Here is a 24,055-nt window from a genome sequence, read left to right on the forward strand (position 1 = left end):
TTAACTTTTCATAATGCTTTTTTCATTAAAATAAGATAAATAATACTCAAAAAAGTGATTTACTTACGTTTTGCGTGCAATTTTGCTACACGAATCCATAGTATAAGTAGTAGTAGTAGTACTAGTAACAACGGGTCAGAATCCCCGCAGGGCTCGTTTTGTTTCAGCTTGACTGCCATGATATTAATTTAACCTCAGCTCCTTCTTCAATTTTCTTCTTCTTTAATTCCAACAAAGTGACAAATTTCTTGTATTACTATAATACACAATACACACTCCAGAAGGTTTGGACAATCGCAAACTGCAACCAATCAGAAACGTGTATTTAGTTCCAATGGCTAGTGTCGAGGGTGAAAAAAATATACTGTTCAGACGATAGTGGACCGAAGAGAACGAAATTGTGTACAGATATTCTAGACCCGAAATGAGGGAATATATGTTTCATATTTTCCTGGAAAACACGGTTGGGTGGGCACGGACTCCGCAAAACCTTTGATCATGAAATACAGGGTGGCCCACGAAATGATCCACCATTTGTTTCTTTTTTATCATTTCAAGGGAACAAGAAATCACAATGTACACTTTTACAGCAGTAGCAGTACAGTTTGGAGAAACAGTGGAAGAGGAAATTGACACCTAACTCACCCTGTCGCCGCTAGAGGGCTAGTTTTCAAGATAGCTGACAAGAGCAGACTGACCACAGAGCAGCGCTCAACAATCATGCTTTTGTTCCATGAATCAAAAAGTGTTATTGTTGCTCAAAGATGGTTCCGAGAGAGGTTTAATACCCGATGGGTTCCCTCCAACAAAACCAACAAACCAGACTGTATGAAAACTTGTAGAGGGAAGGAACAATATTGAAGCCGAAGCGTCCTCAATAGAAGCCTGTGTGTTCGCCTCAGAATATTGAAACTGTTAGAGTTACAATGCAGAGGAATCATGGGAAGTCGACAAGAAAGGCAGCAGTGCAACTTGGCATATCAAGACGTTCGGTTCAACGAATTCTGAAGAGTGACCTCCATTTTTATCCATACAAGATGACCGTTGTGCAACGACTCAGAAATGATTACAAGCAGCAGAGATTAGTGTTCTCCCAATGGGCATAGGGTAAGCAACGAATCCTTCACAACGTTTGGTTTTCTGACGAGGCGCACTTCCATTTGGACGGAGTGGTCAACAAACAAAATGTGCGTTTTTGTGCCAATGAAAATCCACAGTTGATTCATAAAAAACAACACCACGTTCCCAGGATTACAGTGTGGGTTGCAATTTCCAGTCATGGACTGATTCGGCCATTCTTCTTCGAAGAAACAGTAAACAGTGAGCGGTACTTGACTATGCTCCGGAATAACTTTGTTCCGCAGTTGCTTGCTACTGCTTTGCCCATCAACACGCAGTGGTTCATGAAAGATGGAGCCAAACCGCAGACTGCGAATGTTGTCTTGGATTTCTTACACGAAATTTTTCACATGCGCGTTATTTCTGATCGGTTTCCAGACCGGTTTCATGCTGGACAATCTTGGCCACCTCATAATCTCGGTCCTGATTTTAACCCATGTGATTACTTTCTGTAGGGGTATTTGAAGGAAAAGATTTTTCCGAAACATCACAACAATTTGGTAGAGCTCAGACGACTTCTTGTTCAGGCTTGCAGTGTAATTGATGAAAACATGTGTCGTCGAGTAGTGAATAACCTCAGTGTTCGATTAAATGCAGTTCAGATCAACAATGGCGGCCGCATTGAACATATTTTGAATTAGAACATTTCTCCACAGTACACTCTTTCTTGTGACGTGCATTTCTTTCTGTTCTGATTGTTAATAAAGATTTTATTTAAAAAGAAAATGGTGGATCATTTCGTGCGCCACTCTGTATCAAAATTGCTAATAACAGTATGTCAAAAGTGCCTAAAGCTCATGAAGAGTTACAACGAAACTTTGTGTAGGGAAAATACGCAAAAAGGAAACGAATATTTGTTTTATTTCATTTTCTGCAGAAAAACTGTTTTAGAGTGCAACAGCCCCAACCCAAAATTGTGAAACTACTTGTAGTTAAAACAGTGTAATATGTATTTTAAATATTATATCTATGAATAGTGTGTAGTACATATATTGGTTTTGTTCCGATATTTCAGTATATCTACATATAGATAGATTACCATATAGATTACCAAGCAGTAGAAACCAGTACTCTTTTATTTATAATAATATTAACATTCTTCTATCAGCTTTCGTAATGTCCTGTTTCAGTTAGCATCATCAGGTTACAACAGTTCAGCAAAAGACAATATTTTCCACACAGGAAATATTAATTTACTATATAATAATAACACCATTCTATTTACTCTTTAATACATATATATTTAAATTGCTATCATAATCTCGTGTATTAAATCAAGCCTTCTGCCTATGTTGTAAATATCCTTACCTCCTTGCCAAATAGACTAGACATGACATCAAAACTGTCCAGAGAAGAAATGTTTGGGTAGTCTGAATTTACAACTTAAATAGAAATAAGCAGTGCTCTGTTGCTATGCGCTATGGATATCATCTTACTAAGCAGAAATATTATGCTGATAAATTGTCAAAGATCTTTCCGACAATATATTTTACATCAATGAAATATATTGCAGGTTTAATATTATCCGGACTAGCTTCCATGTTGACCAAACGATTGTTATAAAATACTAGAATTTAGCTAATGATTATTTCTTAATTCATAAAGTTAAATTTTCATTTATTTGGCTGCATAGCAAGGAGTAAAAGGCGTAGCCATACTCGTTATTTTTTCGCTCTCCATTATCAAAATATATCTTGTGTATTTTAATTATATTTATCTAGAATAGCTGCTATTAGAACTAATTGATTATTTATAGATATATATTACCAGAATAAAATGTTAAAGATCCTTATTTTCGTACACCTGCAATTTCAAATAGCATATTTTAATCAAAAATTTGATGAGAATATTAACCCTTCTTAATAGTCTATTTCGTTTCTGTTTGAATTATATTATCTCTTTTCTTTTGTTTCAAATTCATAATATCTCTCTATATTTTTTATTTTCCTTCTTCCTCTTCTGGTTACGGAGTACTCTATTAGAAATAAATATTAATAATGAAAATTCATAATATTGCTTGGCACAGGTCCAGAACAGGTTATTAACATTTTAACAAACATATAAATTCCAACTTTGTATTAAATTGAACTTGTAAGAAAGATCATTAAATTGCTTTTCAGAACAAACCCAAGCAAATCTATACTTTCACAAACAATAAATTATAAACAAATATAACAAAATAACAACAAAGCTGTTATGGCCAATTGCGGGGCATAACAATATAGTTAGGCCTTAATTCAAAATGGAATGTTATCATATCACTTTCATTATAATAATATCTTAAAGGTGTAGTGCGGATTCAAATTTTTGCAAAAATAAAATGAGTATCTCAAAGCCGTTAAACTTACGGAGCTACAATTCAGTATATTAATTCTTTATTGAAAATAAACAGTACGTCTTATAGCATTTTTTTAAAAAATCTTTTTTATGAGCGAGGCGGCGCTTTCTATATACGCAAAATGTTTAGTGGGTTGGTTTGTAAAAATAATTGGAAACGAGCGATATTAGTTAAGAAACAAATTCACGAACAAATTAAGAATCAGAAACCATGCGCTTTCCACTATAATTATTGCTGAAGCTTACTATGTTTATTATATGGGGCGCTTAGGGCACACGGCAATAAAGCAATAAAGTTGTGAGAAAAATAGACATAAATGTGTAATGTATGCTTAATTACACGGAAATTTTAAGTTTGGACTGTACGTTGGTCTACTTACCTTGATTTGGGACTTTCAAATTTCATGCGTTTTTCCACTGAAAAGTATCCATAATTCAACAAGGAAATAATTATACCATGATAATTTAATTCAAATTCATCGAAATTTGGCCCATGACAAACACTGTACCATTTTATATCCTAAAGGTCAGAACCACCGTTCTTGTAACAGACCGGTGCTTGAGCGAGTGACCGTAAAAATTCAAACTCCGATTAGTTAGAATTTCACAACCTGGTTTTATTACAAACATAAACTCTTTAGTCAGGAGAGAAGAGGCTGTGTATAGTCGAGACGTTCTATTGGTCCCCAACCGGCTTCCTTTGTACTCAAGCAGAAAATTTGCCCTAACCACCCTCATAAATAAAACTCCAAATAAGCCATAAACGGCACGTGTTTGGTGTCGAACTGATACGTTGTTGCCATCGCTAAATTTATATTATCGATGGATACATTATGTAATAATAATAATAATAATAATAATAATAATAATAATAATAATAATAATAATAATAATAATAATAATACAATCATTAAAAGAATTCAATATAATAGTACGGACAGTAGCGGTCAAGGACGGATTTCTGGGGGTGGCAAAGAAAGATTGTATTTTTTCTCATCGGGCTTTTGCGGCACTGATGCCTTACGGGGGGGGACGAGGGAGGGAAATGGGCAAACTATGTTTGGTTCGTACAAGCGTTACTGAAACTAATGATTGATTTCTTTTTCCTCTTCATTACAACATATCCAAATTGAATTCAAATTAAATGAATATTTCACTTTAACGTTCCATAACTATGCCCTTCAAGCTAAGGGAGGCGGAAGGAGGAGGATGCAACGAAAACAGAAGTAACGAAAAAACTAGACAAGTCTGTCTTTCTGCGAAGACTACTGAAGGATCAGTAAGCAAGAGGGTGAAAATTGCAACATCGCTTTCTTTTTCAGCAGGTCAACTCGAAGGCCACCCTCAACTGGAAAGACTTGTTGAATTATCCCTCCCATGTAACAAAGAAACATGTGGTTTTCTTCAATGGTGTTCCGCTTCCTTTGTAGCCGCGTGGGGACGATTTGAGCGATTTTACTATACCATGTGTCAGAGTTGATAACGATGTGTTTTGATAGGTGGTAGGTTAGAGCAGGTCGGTGGGTGGTGGGCCCGAGTGGGTCATGGTGGGTGGTGGATCAAGTTTTCATTGACCCACGCTATCACTGCCTCAGGTAGTTCAGTGCTCGTGGTCCCGTGTTCAATTCCCGTGGACAATTGTATATGTCATCGATGTATCTGTGTTCGTGTCCCTGTTGTTCAAGGTTACTGATATAACTGTAAAACGAGTATTACTAAGTATAATAAAGACAAATTACGGAGAGACTTTCGGTGAGTCAGAAAAGTAAGTGGTCTGAGGTACTATATGTCTATTTTTTTTAACTTAAATTTGAAGTTTGTCGACTATAATATTTTATCTTGACCGAAATCAACGTGTTTCGTCGTTATCGTAAACGTGTGCAATTTGCTATATACAGGAGTGTTTTTGACTCTTACTTAACAGAGCAGTCTTAGTGTAGTGGAGTGAGCATTTCTTTCGTAATTCAAGGGTCCCGGGTTCAGTTCTCGCTGCGACAAGTTGTTTTTATCAACTACAATACTCATACTTCTGATGTGAAATAAAATGAAAAATACTAAATTTCTTTCGGTCTTACAAGTTAAAGTGGAGACGGCTTTCTTCATATGGGAAATACTAGGAAAATGACGTCAAATGTCTGTCTACAACTTTGATTCGCAGTGTGAAAACGTAACATGTTTAGCAAACAATTCATAAATATGACCCGTAAGGGTCATGCTTAGGGCCTAGTATGAATTGTAAATGTGTCTGAAATGATATTGTTTTCGAGCAATTATTCCGAACGTCTTCCACTATTACTCCTATTGCTAGAAATAATAATATTTTCATTCGCCATTTCCAACACGTTCCATTTATCCGTTCAACCAAAATTTGTAAATAGGAACTATTCTTTTTTATATTGGTATGTCTATTTTGTTAAAATATCAATATAACGCATATATAATCCAAAGTTTTTATTAAAAGAAAGCGTGTTACTATGTATCGTGATGAAGACAAATCCTACTTAGTTTCTGTTTAGGTATCCGAAGTTTCGATATTAATATTGTCCAGGAACTGACACCTTCTTTCTCCCCTCTCGTTTCTTTTCGGACACTAATCCCTCAAAAGTATCTCTTATCCTTTCTTTTTCTTTTCTTATCAACTTCAGTATGCTTGTTTACATTGCAATAGGACATAATATTGAAGTCGTAAATTTTCAGTAATAATAATAATAATAATAATAATAATAATAATAATAATAATAATAATAATAATAATAATAATAATAATAAATTTTAAAGTTGCCCTAAAATTATGCAAAACTTACAGATAAGTTGGAATTTCGTGAGGGTGTCTGAAACTCCAGGACAAACCTCTGCAAGTACCAAAATTTTAAAGAAAAGCGTTCCACTGAAGTTTCATGTAGAAAGTACTCTACTGTACGTTTTGAGGAAAATAACCGTAATAAAAAGAACTGAATGTCACTGAAGAAGTAAGGCATACAATAAACTAACTTTTAGGGTATGCAGAAGTAATTATAAAAGCTTTACTACCAAAATACCTGCATAGACCATAATAAATTCAATGAGCACCAAAATACAAAGTAACAAAATAGCGTATGAGATTCAGTCTACAAAGCAATTGTTACTTAAAGAATGGACATACACTATTCCGAGAATCGAGATAAAACGAGAAATGTTTACAATATTTTTCGTATTGTCTCGATTTCCATCTCCAAAGTGAAACGATAATTTGAGTTAGCCTTGTCCCGTCTTGAATGTAAAATGTGAACTCTGGTCTTAATTTTGTTTGTTTTTGTTTCAAAAACGAAATGAGAAATTTCTCTTCTCGTGAACAACACTAAACAAAACCGAAATATCCTTAAAATAACCGTTAATTTCGTGCATTTTTAAATTGTTGTTTATTGACACTATATTCTCCTCATTTCTCTTTGTGCCTCAATGTGTAAATTTGCACAAATATTAAACAAATCACGAACCCTCAGTTATATTTACAATCTAAGGGGAAATACCCTTAGTACGGATAAGTTCTCCAACTCGTTTGTTATAGAATTTTGCATTTTTAAATATTTACAAATAAATTACTGCATAACAATATTTAGCATTTTCAAAAGTCATTTAAGGAATAATGAAATCAAACAAGTTCTTGTTTCGAAGTACCATTACGTATCAATCAGTGGCGCCAGAACCTAGGAGCCTAGGCCCTGTGAGACCAACAAAATTTTCATTAGGGGCTTGGTTCTTCCCCTGAATGATCAATCCATACTTTAATTGATTTGCAGGTAGGACTACTGTTAATAGTTTTAAAACTCAGCGCAAGGCTTTGTGTTTACTTTAGAAAAATAAACTAATACATATACCGCATAGTCCATCCTTATATTATTTGATACGCATATATGTATTGTCATTTGAAGTAAGTTAACTTGTTTATATACTCCCACATTTGAGTTAATTATAAGATTATTTAAGTCTCATCGGCACCTCTGGTGTCCGTATATTTTTTTCTGGTACTGTGCTGTGTACTGTGAGAACAAGTAAAAGACTCCCTTTTGTCATTTCTTCAGCCAGCGCTTTGCCTCACTCATAAAAACACTCTTTTCGATTTGTTCTTTTAACAGGTGGGGGCTACTTCATGCTGCTGTTCTAGCTGCTCTACCAGGCGTAATTAATCTTATATCGGGCGTTAGTTGGGTTGTCTAACTCATGGACTTTGTACCTCAAGAATTTCTGTGGCCCACTGTCTACAAAATAAACTCTCGAAGGAAAAACTGTCCCGTCGATGGACGTATCGTTTTGAGTGTCTGACTTACTGTTTACAAAAATTGAAATCCACGTATGTTGCGTGGGAGTTTGTAGCTTTTGTACGAGTAGTTACCATATTATGAGTGCCTTACAGTTTATGAACAATCTCCCATTTTAATTTTCCTCTTCTCTTCTCTTTTGTTTGTTTAGATTCTACCTCAGCCGAAGAAACTAAAGTTGGTGCCATCACTGTTCAGAATCTTTCATGAGTTTCTGTACCAATTTCTTATAAATTCGTATACTTTACACTGAATTTTACTTGTTAACAAACACAATTATGACTCAATGGAACAGTTTATAGAACTTAGTCCACTGTTGTTGACTACGTAATCTTGTAGCGTTGATCTTGAAACGCTGCACATCGTAATGTGAAATACGCTAATACAAAGAGTGTCCAGTAATTATCCTAACATAATACTTTATCAAATATGAATTAAAATTATGAAAATTATGAAGTACATACAACTAAATCTTCTTACAAATAGCATAATAATAATAATAATAATAATAATAATAATAATAACTAAATGTGTTAAAACCATTTTAACAACGACAATCTGCCCGCTATCTCTGGAGGGATGCGACCCACCAGTTGTGAATAACGGAGCTAGGAAAACGTACTTATCCGTTTCCGGAAGAAGAAACCTCTCTGAATTTCATATTTTGAGCGCCAGTACTTTTTGTATCATTGGTATTTACTCAACCGATACATCTGTCGGAATCATAGTTCTTCCCTCAAAGTGTGAGTACGGTTGGTCTGTGATATAGTGCTCACTTCGAGTGCGAGCGCTTCTTCACTCAACCCCAGATATGAAAGTTTGTGATGGACTATGAATGCGTGAATCTTTTCGAGGTTTTTCCTACACTCTTATTTCACGAATTACTTTGCAATAATTAGCTTTCATTTATCACCCGTCTCTCTTAGCCTAAAATGCATAACTGTGGGACTTCGTTCCATTTTACTTCTTCCTCGGAGAGTTTATTCTATACGGGGAAAAAGTAGATGAATTAAATATGCGTATCGATCCTTCTTTCGAGCTCTAACAGTGTTCTAATTTTAACGATGTACTACTATTATTCTTATTCATTGAAATATCATATCTGATTGTTGTTCATTTTCCTCTTCAACTTTTTATAAAATACCCCAGAAATTCTACAGTTTCTTAGAAAGTTACCCTTTCGCCAATCCCTGCATCAAATCCAATTGTATATACATTAATGGCATATACAACTAAAAATGATGGACACTTCCTTTAACCCGACTTTGATCCAACATTTTGTTCTGGAGTTGTGTCTGTTGATTGCATTTTTCCGATAAAAGTTTGGCTGGTTATAGCGCCGAAAGGAAGCATTTCTATATTCAGATTGGTGTCTTGTGTTATTGTGTCAGATTACCTCCCAAACGTTGTCGGTGTTGTTTTAAAACATCCTGCATTTTCTTGCTATAACATAAAGAAGAGAAAGAATATAGATAAATGGTATTCAATTTGGGGCACGGGTATCCTCAGGTATACACGATGACTTATTTTAGACAGTACGTAAAATTTAAAATAAGCTATGTTCAGCCACGAATCGAGGGAGTTGGTGTGCAGAAAACAAGTTCAGTCATCTCATTAAATCAGAAACTTTTGAGTTCATCCTATAATATTTATTCCAAGTTGATTGTAACATTGTTCTTTACATTTTTTTCAGCACGACTCTCCTGTTCATAGCAAACCTTGATTATATATAATAAGTACCGTAATAAATTCCATAATTTACTAGGATCACCCACGTAGGACTAGTGTTAGTTCGTGGCACATGATAACTCTTAAGCGAAAGCGAATGTTTCTTTAAATTCTATTTTTCGCAATATATAGCCAAACTCAAAATCAACTCAACTCAACTCACTCGGAGGCCGAGTTCGTTCCATGGATTCAATCCGTTATTTTAACGGGTAACTGTGAGTTCGTCCGTCCCGTTAGTTGGTCTTTTTTTGCAATAGATAGATAGAACGATTATTTCGTCCGAGTTCGTTAACGGAGTTAATGCGTTAACTTCTTTACAGGTAAGAGTGTCTTTAACTGTGTGCATTGGTATTTCATTATGTTCTACTGAAACAAAGATGTATAATTCTATAATGTTAGAAGTTACACATTGAGCCATTAGATGGCAGCAAACGACACCCAGTTGTTAACGTTTATCGTATAAAATTGAAACTTCTAGGCGTGATCCTCTTTTTACTGTCTTTAGCAGAGTTTATTTTTGACTAGCTGAAATGCCTGCACTTCGCAAGAGTCAGATAAAATATCTATGTAAACAAACTGAACAATGAAAGAAAAAAATCTTATTTTACTAATGGATTTGACACTAACATCGGTCATTTTGGCTTATTTTTACATATCTTGGTATCCCCCCGGTGACCTCCCGGCTCGCATAGAGTGGTAGCTGAATTTGAAAGTAATCGGTAATGGAAATGTCACCATTGATCTCAATGACCGCTAAAACTATGGATTTGACACTAATGTCGGTCATTTTGGGTTGTTTTTACATGTCTCGGAACCCCCCTCCTCCGCCGCCGCAGAGACCACGGAACGCAGCCGAATGGGGTGAATGTAAAAGTTAATACGATTAGAGGTTCACCATTGATCTCAGTAACCGCGAAACTTTGAATTTGACACTACTATCGGTCATTTGCTACTACTTTTACATGTCCTGGTAAACGCCCTCCCTGAGACCTCCTGGTTCGAATTAAAAAAAAAAAAACGCTTTGTCTTGTCTGAAGCCTGGACCAAGGTACCCGTGACTAAAGTTTGATAACTCTCGCTTGACTCGTCTGGTCCCCAGGCCGCACACAGACAGACAGACAAACACACAATCAAACTGTTTATTTTATTTATATTAGATTAGAGTATAAAACACAGTTATTTATACATTTAATTAAGGAAAGTTTAAATTTCAGCATGTTCGATTGAATGTATAGTTACGGGTACAAAAAAAAGAAGAAGAAGAAGAAGTTGAATACTACTGATAAGTTCATTTCTTGGTGTGAAATGAAAAAAAAAAATGTGCTCTTCTTCAAAGTTTCCAATGTAGTAATACTATTCTAGGCAGTGACAGATCTAACCCTGAGCCGAGGAAGGATTTTTTTTAAGCGACAAAAATCGTTGAAGCTATTATTTATATATTTTTCGAACTTAATAGTAAGCGTTGTCTAATTCTTTTTTGGAAATTTTTTGAAAAATTGGATATAGTGTCAGTTGGACTTTTTTCCGTTGTGAAATGTGTAAAACAATACATGATGTCCATAATGTCCAACGTTCAACCTAGCTATAATATCAATTGGGAGAAAATTAATGAAAGGAAATCTTTAAGTTTTACGTCCCACATTATGCCTGTTAGGCTAAAGGAGACGGTGATTATGAGAAATGAATGAAATGGTGGAATGAAGAAAGTGGGAGGAAACAGGAGAACCCCGAGAAAACCCACAAGCACGGTGTTTGTCCACCACAAAGCGAGCTGGGATCAAACCAGGAACCCCGAGCATCGGAGGTGAACACTCTACCACTGAGCCACCGCGTCCCCGGGGAGAAAATTAAGTTGGAAGCTTCTGCAGGACCCATGAAAAATTGTAAATAAATTTGCAAAGACAGACAATCGACGAATTAGTTCTTGAATGGAACACCATTATATATGTATTGTATCACTATGTGCTGGTAGTAAGGTATAAGAAATTAAAGACAATTGGGTTCTGGCTGGCCCGCACGGTTCTTACCTTCTAGACCCGCCACTGATTCTAAGGGGTAAGAAAATTAAGTACTCCTACTGATACATAATATACACTTAAAACCCCGAAATCAAACTTTGAAGTACTGTATATATCTGTTAGAACTAACCTGATTATAGATCTGCAGCTAAGAATCCTTTACAAAGTACTCGAACACCGAACAATAGAATTATATAGAATGTTTGTTAAAACATAGCACTGACTGAGAAGAGAGAAAATGTTGATGTCTTGTGATCACAATCACTTTCAACTTTAAAACAAAGAGGAAATGGTAGACATTACTTTTTGTCGCTTTGAAAAAAAATAGAGAGAGAGAGAGAGAGAATGGAAGAAAATACAGACATTTCATGAGAAAAAATACCGGAACTTTCACAAAAACTTGGAAGGAACGATGATCATAATTACAGCTAGCCAATTTACAAGTCTGGGAAGAAAATATTGTGGAAAAAAAATAAATGCTGTGAGAAACTCCTACACGTCATCATAGTTTTCCTTTAAGTAATGCAAAACCGTGTGTTGTCTTGCATTGTGAATACTTCGGAAACATTGTGCATAATTGTTAGTTTGTTATTATTTTTTAAAGGTAACATAAGAACAAAAGAAATGTGGTTCCAAAGTATTATATATTGACAATATATAAACATAAAACAATGAAATAATTCATTTTAAACTTCCGTTTAAAAAATGAAGTGAAAGAATATATATATTTTTTGTCGTACAAAGTATTTACAACAGCTACTTCCGCTTCTTCATATTTTGCAAATTATTACAAATATTACAAACGAATGTAATTCATTTACTGAATAACTTCCTAATAATAACAAAACATTATTAAGTATAAACGTCATTATAATGGAGTCAGGAAAACACATACCAATACATATCCTAAGAAGAAAACAACTATTGAAATATTAAATAAAATTATATACAGGGCCGACCCTAGGCAATTTGCTACCTTGTGCAATTACATCATTTTCCGTCCCCCCCCCTTTTCCGGAAAGAAGAAATCTTAAAAGCATCAATTTTAAGTATGCTACCCCATCATGAACAACGTATGGGAGGGAAAAGTGCACTCGCACTCAGACAGAAATAAACACTAGAAATACAATTTCGTTCTGTCTATATTTTTCTTTAAATAATAACATGTTAGTGAAAGATAAAGCAAAAACAGAGGAAAGTTGGTAATCATTTTTTATAGAATTCAATATCGAGCTCCAATTTCAATATATTAGTTTGTAATTCCAGTATAACTAGCTCTTTTATTTTTATTTCTTGATTTTTCTACTACATCTGTTAATCATTTAAAAAAAAAATAATTCCACCTTCAATAATAAGGATTTCTTTGTGACAAAGACAAGACTAGTTATCAAATCAAAACTGGGATAACTAAATGCAACATATATTCGCTACTGTTCGAGAATTGAGTTCTTGTATTTGACAACAGTTAAGCAATTCATGCTGGGATTTGTTTGAGTATTTGCTTTAGCACTGTCCATGTGACTTTAAACTAATGCGACTTAAACATGATTTATGAATGTAGTATTCAAATAGAAGGTCAGCTTAGCAACTTAGTAAATTTAACTACTATCATTATGAAGTCTGTTTCCAACAAGAAATATTTCTTTGAAATGATATATTTATGACAGGTTTTGCCGCCGTGTGCAAATATACGTGTTTCACATATGGTAGAGCCAAGCCCTGACATAATTTTATTCAATATTCATATATATTAATATATTTAATATACACTTCATGTTTCATAATAAAATGTTGAGTATTGATTTATAATAGTGAGGGACACTATCGAATTTTCTTCCTATCGTATAATTGGTAGATGTTAGTTGGTTGGTTTGGACCTTAACGCTCCTTTCAGTACCAAGATTATATAAGACGTGGACTTACGGACCTACAGCTTAACGTAGAATATGAACCACCTGAACAAACCGGGTCTCACGCACCGAAGGCGTGTAAGCTGACCATTTAGCCACAAAGGACCTGTTGCAGTATTGATAGTTTTTATTCAACAGTTCAAAATGTTTTTCCTCCTTCAAAGGCAGTAGTCATATGCGCTTCCCTGACTATGGTAGCTGAATGATCAGTTAACTTCTTATGAACAAGATACGTTTTAATTACATATGAATTACAGGAATTAATTTGCAAAATCATAACAGTAGTGCCACGTTTATCACATTATTATCAGTCGAGAAGATGGGGCATATTCGAGTTAAGTGTTCGTGTCCCCGTCAAGTCTAGTAGTCACCAAAAGTGTCACAAAATACAAAATAAGAGGCATAGTCATAGAAAGAAGAATTGAGTCATAGTCATAGAAAAAGGTAAAAGAGTCATAGAAAGAAGAAATAAGTCATAGTCAAAGAAAGACGAAATAAGATTCATAATCATAGAAAGACGAAATAAGAGTCATACTCATAGAAAGAGGAAATAAGAGTCATGCTCATAGAAAGAAGAAATATGAATCATAGTTATAGAAAAAGGAAATAAGAGTCATAGTCATATAAGACGAAATAAGAGTCATAGTCATAAAAAGAAGAAATAAGAGTCATAGTCATAGAAAGACGAAATAAGAGTCATACTCATAGAAAGAGGAAATAAGAGTCACACTCATAGAAAGAGGAAATAAAAGTCATAGTCATAGAAAGAAGAAATGTGTCATAGTCTTAGAAAGACAAAATAAGAGTCATACTCATAGAAAGAGGAAATAAGAGTCATAGTCATGGAAAAATGAAATAGGAGTCGTAGTCATAGAAAGAGGAAATAAGAGTCAGTCATAGAAAGACAAAATAAGACTCATAGTCATAGAAAGACGAAATAAGAGCCATAGTCATAGAAAGACGAAATAAGAGTCATAGTCATAAAAAGAGGAAATAAGTATCATAGTCATAAAAATTGGAAATAAGGGTCATAGTCATAGAAGAAATAAGTCATAGTCATAGAAAGACGAAATAAGAGTCATAGTCATAGAAAGATGAAATAAGAGTCATAGTCATAGAAAGAAGAAATAAGAGTTGTAGTCATAGAAAGACGAAATAAGTCATAGTCATAAAAAGACAAAATAAGAGTTATAGTCATAGAAAGACGAAATAAGAGTCATAGTCATAGAAAGAAGAAAGAAGAGGCATAGTCATAGAAAGACGAAACAAGAGTCATAGTCATAGAAAGACCAAATAAGAGTCATAGTCATAGAAAGAGGAAATAAGAGTCATGCTCATAGAAAGAAGAAATATGAATCATAGTTATAGAAAAAGGAAATAAGAGTCATAGTCATATAAGACGAAATAAGAGTCATAGTCATAGAAAGACGAAATAAGAGTTTAAAGAAAATGATAGAGCACCCCCATATTTGGTGTGAGGGGTCATTGGATTAATCTCAGATCAAGTGAGTTTGTGGTAGACCATATCGTGTCCGCGGTTATTTTCGGGGTTCTCCCTTTTTTCCCACGTTCTCATTTCATCTAATATTTTGTAATGTCTTCTTTCATTAATCATCCGTCTATTTTAGATTAAAGTGCATAAACATGAAACATTAAAACACTTCAGTTTTGTTGCTAAAGTTTAAAGACCTCTTTTTGCTTACGAATAAAACTAATTCGCATGTTTTATTCAAATTTAAGTAAGTCACATGCATATTTATTTTCTGTAGTATGGCTAATTCCTTGATTAAACGTTGCTGGAAAGAAGCATATTTCATGTCCTTGTATACAGAAACAGAGCAGAAATAAAAGTAACCTTGATGACTCTGGAACCTCGAAGTGACTTATCATCGTGTGATTTCACTAGACTGAACTTACCTTAATTCTTAAGCAGTATGTCAAATCTCATAAGACCTCGATACTGGAAAGGGTCGTTAAACTACAAACGACAAACTAACAATGTGAAGGATCGTAATTGTTTCCATAAATTTTACAGTAATCAATTATAACGTACACACTTTCTGAGGTAATCAATTTGCTCTATTCCAATGTGTCTAAAGCGCAAAGAAGTATTACACTAAACACCATGACCCTTATGCAGAGTCGTTCTTGAAAGAAAACGATAAAAAAAAAAAAAAAACGAAGATAAGGCGCAATGTAGAGGAGTCGCTAAAATTAATTCTCTTTAACGAGGACGATTACGAAAGATCACCTACTGATTGAAATCCAGATTATTTTCCAATAGAGTAAATTCCAATAAACTTTCTTGTTATTGTTAACTATTCCATATCGGACTCTCGAAGAAAACTCATCGAAACAACTTATCGACCGTGCAAATAGTGACTACTCTGTCATGACTCCGTTTTCTTTCATTCAGAAATAGGAAAGAAAGAGAAGAAAGTAGAAGGGTAAAAGAAGGAGGTAGGAAAAGAAGAAAGAAAAGAAATAGGGTATTTTAATGAGAAACAGATTACTGAATAATTCCGGAAATATAGTAAAAGATCGGGAAAGTCGTTGAAAGATGAATCATTCTAAAGGTTATTAACAACTAATCAATTTTGGAATGCTTCGGAATAGACACATGTTCCCTCATACCACCCAGACCTAGCTCCAGGCACCACGATCGTGGGGTTGCCCAGACCTAGACCTGGAAATGAGAAAAGTGAAATCATTCTTTGTACTGTTATTCCAACCGGTGATTGATAACCATCCAGCATCTGAACTCTGTTCTCTAGGATCGACCACACATATGAATTAGCCAAGAGAAAAAAAAAACCAAACTTATTAACTCAATATAAATTTATGTATCGTATCAATAAAAGGTTCGACTTCCTAGAAGAAAGATGTCGTATTTAGGCTCATCCTGCTATTTTTGTTTCACTCCTAGAGCCGATTTAAACCATTAGTAGCGGTCCTTCATGACCTAGGTTATTTACCTTAACACATATGTTAAAACATGACACATATATTGCAGATGTTAATATGACAAATGATATCACACAAATTACTTAAATTAAATCCATCATGCATTCACACGCTCACTCACTCAGGACAGTGTATATATGTTTAAAGGAAACCAACTAACTACAAAGATACAAATAGTTTATTACATTCATAGTGAGAAAAAAAAATTAATTACAACGAAAATCTTAAAAGCACAAGTTCTTGGTTATATATTAATAGAGTACATGAAGTTATACTTTAGTAAATCTTTATATATTCAATCATATTGACAAATGGAAAGGAAAAAAATTATTTACATGTATCATATCTTAGGCATGCTAAAGCAAATTATGATTTGCGACATACGGAAAGAAGACACTTATTTCACTAAAAAAAATATATGAACAAAGAGGAAAGAAAAGAAAAAAACTTTTAAGTGTATCAGAACTTATATGAGTCTCTACCTCACATTGGGTAATAAAATATTAATGATTTTGAGCGTTCAAATCACAAATCACGCACTACTCGTAGTGTCCAGAACATTTCGCTCTATTTAACTTCGTTCGTGTTTATATATATATATCTCTCTCTATATATATATCTATTGGTTTACAAAACCATTCGTCGTCTATACTTGGTTTATAACTTTTAACAGTTTATATCTGCAATCGCACACTGCGACGCTTTATACCCATCCAGGGATTTCGAAAAATCACTATCGCTAGAGGCTGTTTCTCCTCTTAGACGGTCCATTTCCAAACTCATTAATTGAATAGTTTTAAGTTATTTATGCAACACTGGGACACGTCATGAGGCCTTTCCTTAGGATTACTTTCGTATATATTTATACATGGTTCGGATTTTAAAAAAAAATGATCTTCCACAGGTGTACGGAGTATGATGGTTCAAATTGAGGATAAAAAAAAACTGGTCAAGTCACAGGATACATATGAAGGTGAGACGGATTCAAGGTACACTTTCCACAATGGTTTTAGGTTGGTAGTTCAGGAATAATATTCGTTATGATGATGAGGGTTACGTTTAGACCTGCCGTTACTTTCCAATACATGCCATTACATAATTACATAAGGTATCATTTACATTTATTCAAAAGAAAAGGAAAATTGCTTGAGTGCACGGCGGTATTCTTGACAAAATCTACATTCTTAAATTCGTCGGAAAACTCACTGGTAAACTATAGCAACCAACACACGTTTAGGGGGACAGACACGAGCGCTCTTACATATATTCATATAATATATTTAATATCATACTTTCACTTTAAAATCATATTCACATACTAAGTACATATACATTTCGACGTATTCATTTCTATATATATATATATATATATATATTTATAATAAATGCGCACACATTTAAATTAATCACCCCAACAATAATTTCTGAAAAGTATGCAACATTGTCCAAAACAAATGACTTCCGACATTACATATGAAAAAGAAAATCGCTTTTCTACCTGATACCGCGCATCTATAAATTTTTCACTTTTATATAATCAATTCGTGCTTAAATCATAAAAAAAAATTTTGTGAGGCAGGCACGTAACACAGAGCATTTCTAAAGATACAGGGTGTCCGAGAAGTCCTTCCCTGATTAGAGAAATTGATAACTCAGGCTAGAAATAAGATAGAAATATGAAACTGGTGTTGAATTGTTTACAAACTATAAAAGTTTTGGTCACATCAGTACACTTCCACATGAGCACCCTTGGTAGCACGTAGCACATCAGGCGTGTCTGCTGAGGTTCTTGGTTCCACCAGACCTCGGAAGGTCAGCAACCGACCCTGTGTTCTTGAACTTCTCATACCAGGCTTTAATGCTCTTGATATCAGGTGGAATCCTCCCAAATGTTGTCTGGAACTGTCTCTGCACCGTGGTTAATGATCGTGCCTCATGGTACCACACTGTGCCTTCTCCTGGTTGGTTGGCATGGCTTCTTGGGCTTCTTACTTACGTACTACAAACCTAAAACAAAAAAAATGAGACTTGGTAAAACAGAACAAACCTAACACAGACAAAAACTTTTATAGTTTGTAAACAATTCAACACCAGTTTCATATTTCTATCTTATTTCTAGCCTGAGTTATCAATTTCTGTAATCAGGGAAGGACTTCTCGGACACCCTGTATAACTAGATAAACCAAAGTACAATTTCTGGGCCCAGGTTAACTACAAAGTAATCGAAAACCAAAACAGAAAGGAAAGTGACCAACGGATTACAAAAAAAAAAAAAAAACTTAAGAGGAACGACGGTGAAAGAAGGTAATCGAAGTGTCGTCAAATACTAAGTCTTTGTTCATTTCAGCGATAGGTCAAAATGTGATGGAGGACCCAATCCTTATCTACTTTATACATGAATTGTGTCTTGCAACGTCTCAGCTGGTAATTTCAGATCAGAGTTGTACGTTAAATAAATCGTAAGCAACAAGTTCAAAATCGGGGGGGGAAGGTTGAAAATTTGAAAAAAAAATCTCGAAGTAATGAAGACAGAGAGAGAGATAGAGAAGAAGGAAGACGAAGAATAGGGGCGCCAAAGACTTAAGTGAGAAATAACTAACGCTACAAAGATAGAAGTCGAATTTCGCTCTCAACAAAATCCATAGCCAAAATATTCTTAACATGCCAAAAGGGGTTCGGCTTACCAAATAAATAGCCGAAAAAGCTGTCTGCGAAGATGAGACAAGTCTGTGTCCACGATGGGATTTTCGGAAAGACAAAGGCTTTAGGGAAATCCCACCACTCACCGTATCCGGTCAACACCCTTGCAGACCCCGAAATCCTCCGGAAGGTTAGAGACGGCGTTAATTTAGGATTTCAAAGAAAAAAAAATCATCCGACCTCTTGGAAACTAGAAGATTCCAGAATAGTAATGAAATTAGAGTAATAGCTAAGATATCCCTAATTAATGATTTGCCAAAAATAAAAAAAAAATAAATAAACTGAATTTTGGATCGGTGATTTCTATGGCCAAACCTCACCGATAGCTCCCCTTCGCAGAATGCGCTAAATTCTGAGACATCGATTAATTTCCATCACTATCTAGTTTGAAAACTAAGAAAAGAAAACGAAAATATTCAAGGTGGGATGGGGTCGATGCCCGGGTACGGTATGTATTATATATATATACATATATCTAATTGTTTTGATTCTGTCACCCTGTCAGAGCTGTCGCCTCCATGAACATTGTAAGCTAGCCTGAGTAGGTAACGTGAAGAAAAAAAAATCTCACGGAGTGGTACATTCTATTTTTAAAACCGACCAGAAGATATGATTCACTACAGCCCTGTTGTATAACTACTATTGTCTTTTCATAATTTATTATTCAATATGTCTAGTCAACGATTATATGATGCTACCCATTCTATCAGATGGTATTACTATGGTTGATTATTATTATAACACATAAAACTACAAAGTATTACCATAGTCCGAATATATATCGCCCTCCTGTCCGAGTGATATCATGGTGCAGGGGTCAGAACCCGAGATGTTTGTAGCTACACGTATCTATTCAATATCTATATATCAACACGCGGCGAAATATTCACTGGGCTACTATATATTTAACTATATGGGTGTCCTATATTCTATATTCATTTATTACAATATTCATATACTTTATATTCATATTCACATTAATATTCATATCATCATTCCTTTCATTTACTAAGACGCTATATTTTACAAACACCCTGTTTCCTCTATCTACGCCCAGCCTATATATACATTTCATCATAACACTTTAAAATCTATAATCACTACAAACATTTCCCATTCCGATCACCGCACGACAACCTCACTCGAACTCAAGACTCTTTCACCACACACACAATACTATGTAATACTCGGTAGCTTTATTAAGAAGAAAGAAAAAAAATCCTACGTATGTTCACTGAAATTAGAATTATCTGCGATAATGTTTAATGTTTATGAAATTCTGCAGCAACAATGAACTTCTGCAGCCACGAAGAAAAAATGGACATTTAATATAATTTCAAAGCGAAGAACTAGCATCATATCGCCCGACTTCTGTTAAAAATTTACGTATTGTTTATTTACTTAAATATCTCGATTTCTAGACTAGGCAGAATGCTGAAATTTTCAGAATATATTAATTTTGGGTCACTTGACCTAACTGTACATTCATATGGGCTGTGAATTATACCTTCTAGGTTTTATTTCGGAAAGAAAGGTCAATTTCATGAAAACTAAATCACTAAGCACCTCGACGGAAGAATGGCGGTTAGTACTGACTTTTGACACTAGGGCTAGCGACGATATAATCAACCCTTGAACAACTGAATATGACCTTGTACACGGAATTATTATACTATATTACGTTCACTTTTAAATATTGTGTATGAGTTCACTTAATGACGGAAAAATAAAAATTTATCGCATAGTAAATACTACACTGTCCATGTTTAATTATCTCACACACTCTTTCATCACTTAACTACCACAATTACTGATACTACATTACAAATATTCACATACTACTCAAACTACAAGACACATCATGCCAATACACACCAATCATCACTATCATTAATACATGTTATACTAATAAATATACACAGAAAACATTCATATTTTACCATTTTAAATCGGCTCGAAAGGGAAAGAAAGGAACAGGGCCAACTGGCCCTTGTATTTACTGAATCACATTCTTGAGTGTTTAATTAATGCCCCCGAGGGGACGTATCGAAGTATTAGCTAACAATAGGACCCCTGCCCTGAAGGGGCAGGAACCCGGAACAAACTACATGTTCAACTCATCCCGCTGGAAGCCGTACTCCCAATTTGGGAGTCAGATAGGAGCCCTCTGCTTAATTTACACGTACATGCTGATGGTTACTAACACTACAAACAGACCTAAAAATACCGCCATATATATATATATGAAAAAAAAATCACGTACTAACTACACAGACAGATTACTGAACGGACAGGTCTGACCGAACCTACACTGATTCAGGAGGGGCAAGAGGGAAATTTAACTATTCGATTCACTGAACTGCAAACTGGGTTTGGGAAAGGAGATTAAATGCACACACTATCCTGAATTCTGTCCATCACGAACTATATCTGCACAACATGGCGTCACCGAGTTATGCTTCCTATTTCAGCTTTTTAGTTCAGTTTTTACTACGAAATTTAATAGTTTTTGGCTCCTCGAGACTTCCAGAGATTTTAGATGTTAAAAACTCCCAAATATTACCTTGTTTGCAGCTTTTCTACTCCTTTTTCAACTTTATGATCGAGAAGATCCGAATCTGGCTGTTGTCAGTAAAATTTCCCGGTATGGAATGGAATAATTGCGCCCTAATATCATAGTGTGGGTTTATCAGCCAATCAAAACTAAGCATTTTGGCGGTGGGGCTTTGAAACGAATAAAATTTGGTAAAATCTGGATTAAACTAGATTTTAGAAGGACCTAGGTATCTAAAAGAGAGGTGAAGGGTGGTCCTGAAAATTGTGTCGAATTTTAAATTGGTTATTTGATCTGGAAAGTTCCGTCCAATAGTGGATCTATATTTTCGGATAGCACTGACACCGTAAGAATTGTAATAATCCATTTACATATACATATACAAGACTTATAACTAATTTAAAATATAAATAAAGATATTGATTCCCAAAACTATAATTCCTAATAAAATTTTTACAGTTTTTCCATGTTAATTTGAAATAGAATAACAAATAAAATTACGAATTATATAACAGCCAGAAATTTTTGTTAAACGTCAAGTACAGACGGTGCAAAAAATTTCGGGCACCCTCCTATTAAGAACATAATATCATTAGACTGTAATGGCATATTACAGTTCCCCGGCGTCGTTAAAAAAAATTGTTTGAATAACAAAATTTTGTTGAATAGAATTAACATGTATTAATACTAATAAACTAACTACTCACTCATACTCTCACGCACTCAAATGAGACAGTGTAACATTCACTTTGGGTATTGAGATAGAAGTTCCCGTTTTTTGTCCTCAGTACAGTTGAAAAGTTTAAGATTCTGGAAATTGTGAGTTCACCTTTTAGGTAGCAGGAAAACACGAGGTAACCAGTTCGCAATGTTCCCATCGAAAGTGGGAAAATGTTCAATATCCCGGAGGGAAGCTTTAGAGCTCATACTAACATGAGTAGGGGAATAATTACTGGGAATTAACATATTATCCTGCACAATCGGAGTCGTCACCGGATTTACCACCGACGACGTCGTAGCGGTGTTATAACTACCCATGTAAGTGAAAGGGATTCTTTTGGTCGTATTAAATATGTTGGGCTCCATCCCCGGACCAATCGCACCCGTGAACAACGACTCAGAATGGCACCCATCTCCTCTTCCCGGCAACACGCTATGTGATTGTATACCTCCATGTAAGGAGGGAGCACTCACGCTAGTGACCGTAGTCGTCGCAACACTCGACTGATTCGGCACACTATTAGAATTGAACCACGACTTTGGTTCTGACCGATGCATGGGGTAGTGCGTCGCAATGTCCCGTGCATCAACCGACGTTAAATTTTCTTTTCCTGCGCCACGGGTAGTTGTTATAGCGGGTAATATTTCTGAGGAATCGCTACCGGGGAAAGGATAGGTTACCTCTGATTTTTCGCCACTAGATTTTGTCATTTCTTTTTGAATATTTACTATCTCGTTTTGAATTTTCGAAATTTTCTGGTCAGTTACTTCCAGTTTGGTTTCCAATGATAAATCTGACAAGGTTGACTTTAAACTATCAATTTCGGCCTGCTGTGTTTCTAATTTATTGTTGATTTTATGCAATTTAGTATCCATTTGTTCAATTTCAGAATTTACATGATCTAATTTACTTTCAGTCTCCTGCTGAAGTTGCTTTAGGGACTGTTGAGCCTCGCATCTGACCAAATCAATTTCAGTAGACGTTTGCTCCCTCAATTTGTTTATTGAGGAAGCGAAGTCTACACATATATTGTCTATTTTGTGAGTTAATACTTCGAATCGAGATTCGGTTTCTCGGTTCGAGGCATCTATTTTTTCATTCATTTCCCGGCTATTCTTATTCATTTCGCGTCTCATTTCCAGGCTATTTTCATTCATTTCGCGTCTCATTTCCAGGCTATTTTCATTCATTTCGCGTCTCATCTCTCGGCTATTATTATCTATTTTTTGTAGCATTTGTTGCAATGAAAGGAGGAGAGCGTCATTATTAGATGACCCAGTCTTCCTTTGCTCTTCTTTGGTTTTATCACCACTTGGATCCCCATCTCTTTCATCATCATCGAGGTCAGATATCTCCACTGGAGATATTTGGCCTCGGTTCTTCAGGGTACTATACCCTCGCTCACCATCCGAATCGGGATGTTCATTTTCTTTTTCAGAGGATAAACTCATGGGTTCACGCGACTGGTGGAGCTTCCCCTCACATTCTTTGCAGTATTTAACTATCTCACCAGCCCGGACCTTTTCTGCATTTTCAGCAGTATCCTCTAAATTAATACAACTGAAATGAATCCATTTCAGCCCACATTCGTGACACCTCACTAGCCTACGAGAGACGCGAGCTCTTTTCTCACTACTTTCTAAAGTACATTGTGTACATGAGACTTCCGCGTTCTCGTGTGATACTACTTCCCTATTGGTTGCCAT

At 35.2% G+C, this 24,055-nt stretch overlaps 1 protein-coding gene across 1 annotated transcript in view; it reads right to left on the minus strand.

Annotated features, from left to right (window-relative positions):
• The window catches only part of LOC145668652 (neprilysin-like), a 150,885-nt gene extending 139,125 nt beyond the window's left edge, over nucleotides 1–11,760 (minus strand). The window contains exon 1 of the mRNA XM_081736710.1: nucleotides 11,631–11,760. The gene's annotated coding sequence lies outside the window, so the exon portion shown is untranslated. The remainder of the gene's footprint in view (nucleotides 1–11,630) is intronic.
• Between the last annotated feature and the right edge of the window lie 12,295 nt (nucleotides 11,761–24,055).

The sequence above is a fragment of the Thermobia domestica genome, chromosome 13 (genome assembly GCF_964235325.1).
Source record: "Thermobia domestica chromosome 13, izTheDome1.hap1.1, whole genome shotgun sequence".
Taxonomy (NCBI): Eukaryota; Metazoa; Arthropoda; class Insecta; order Zygentoma; family Lepismatidae; genus Thermobia; species Thermobia domestica.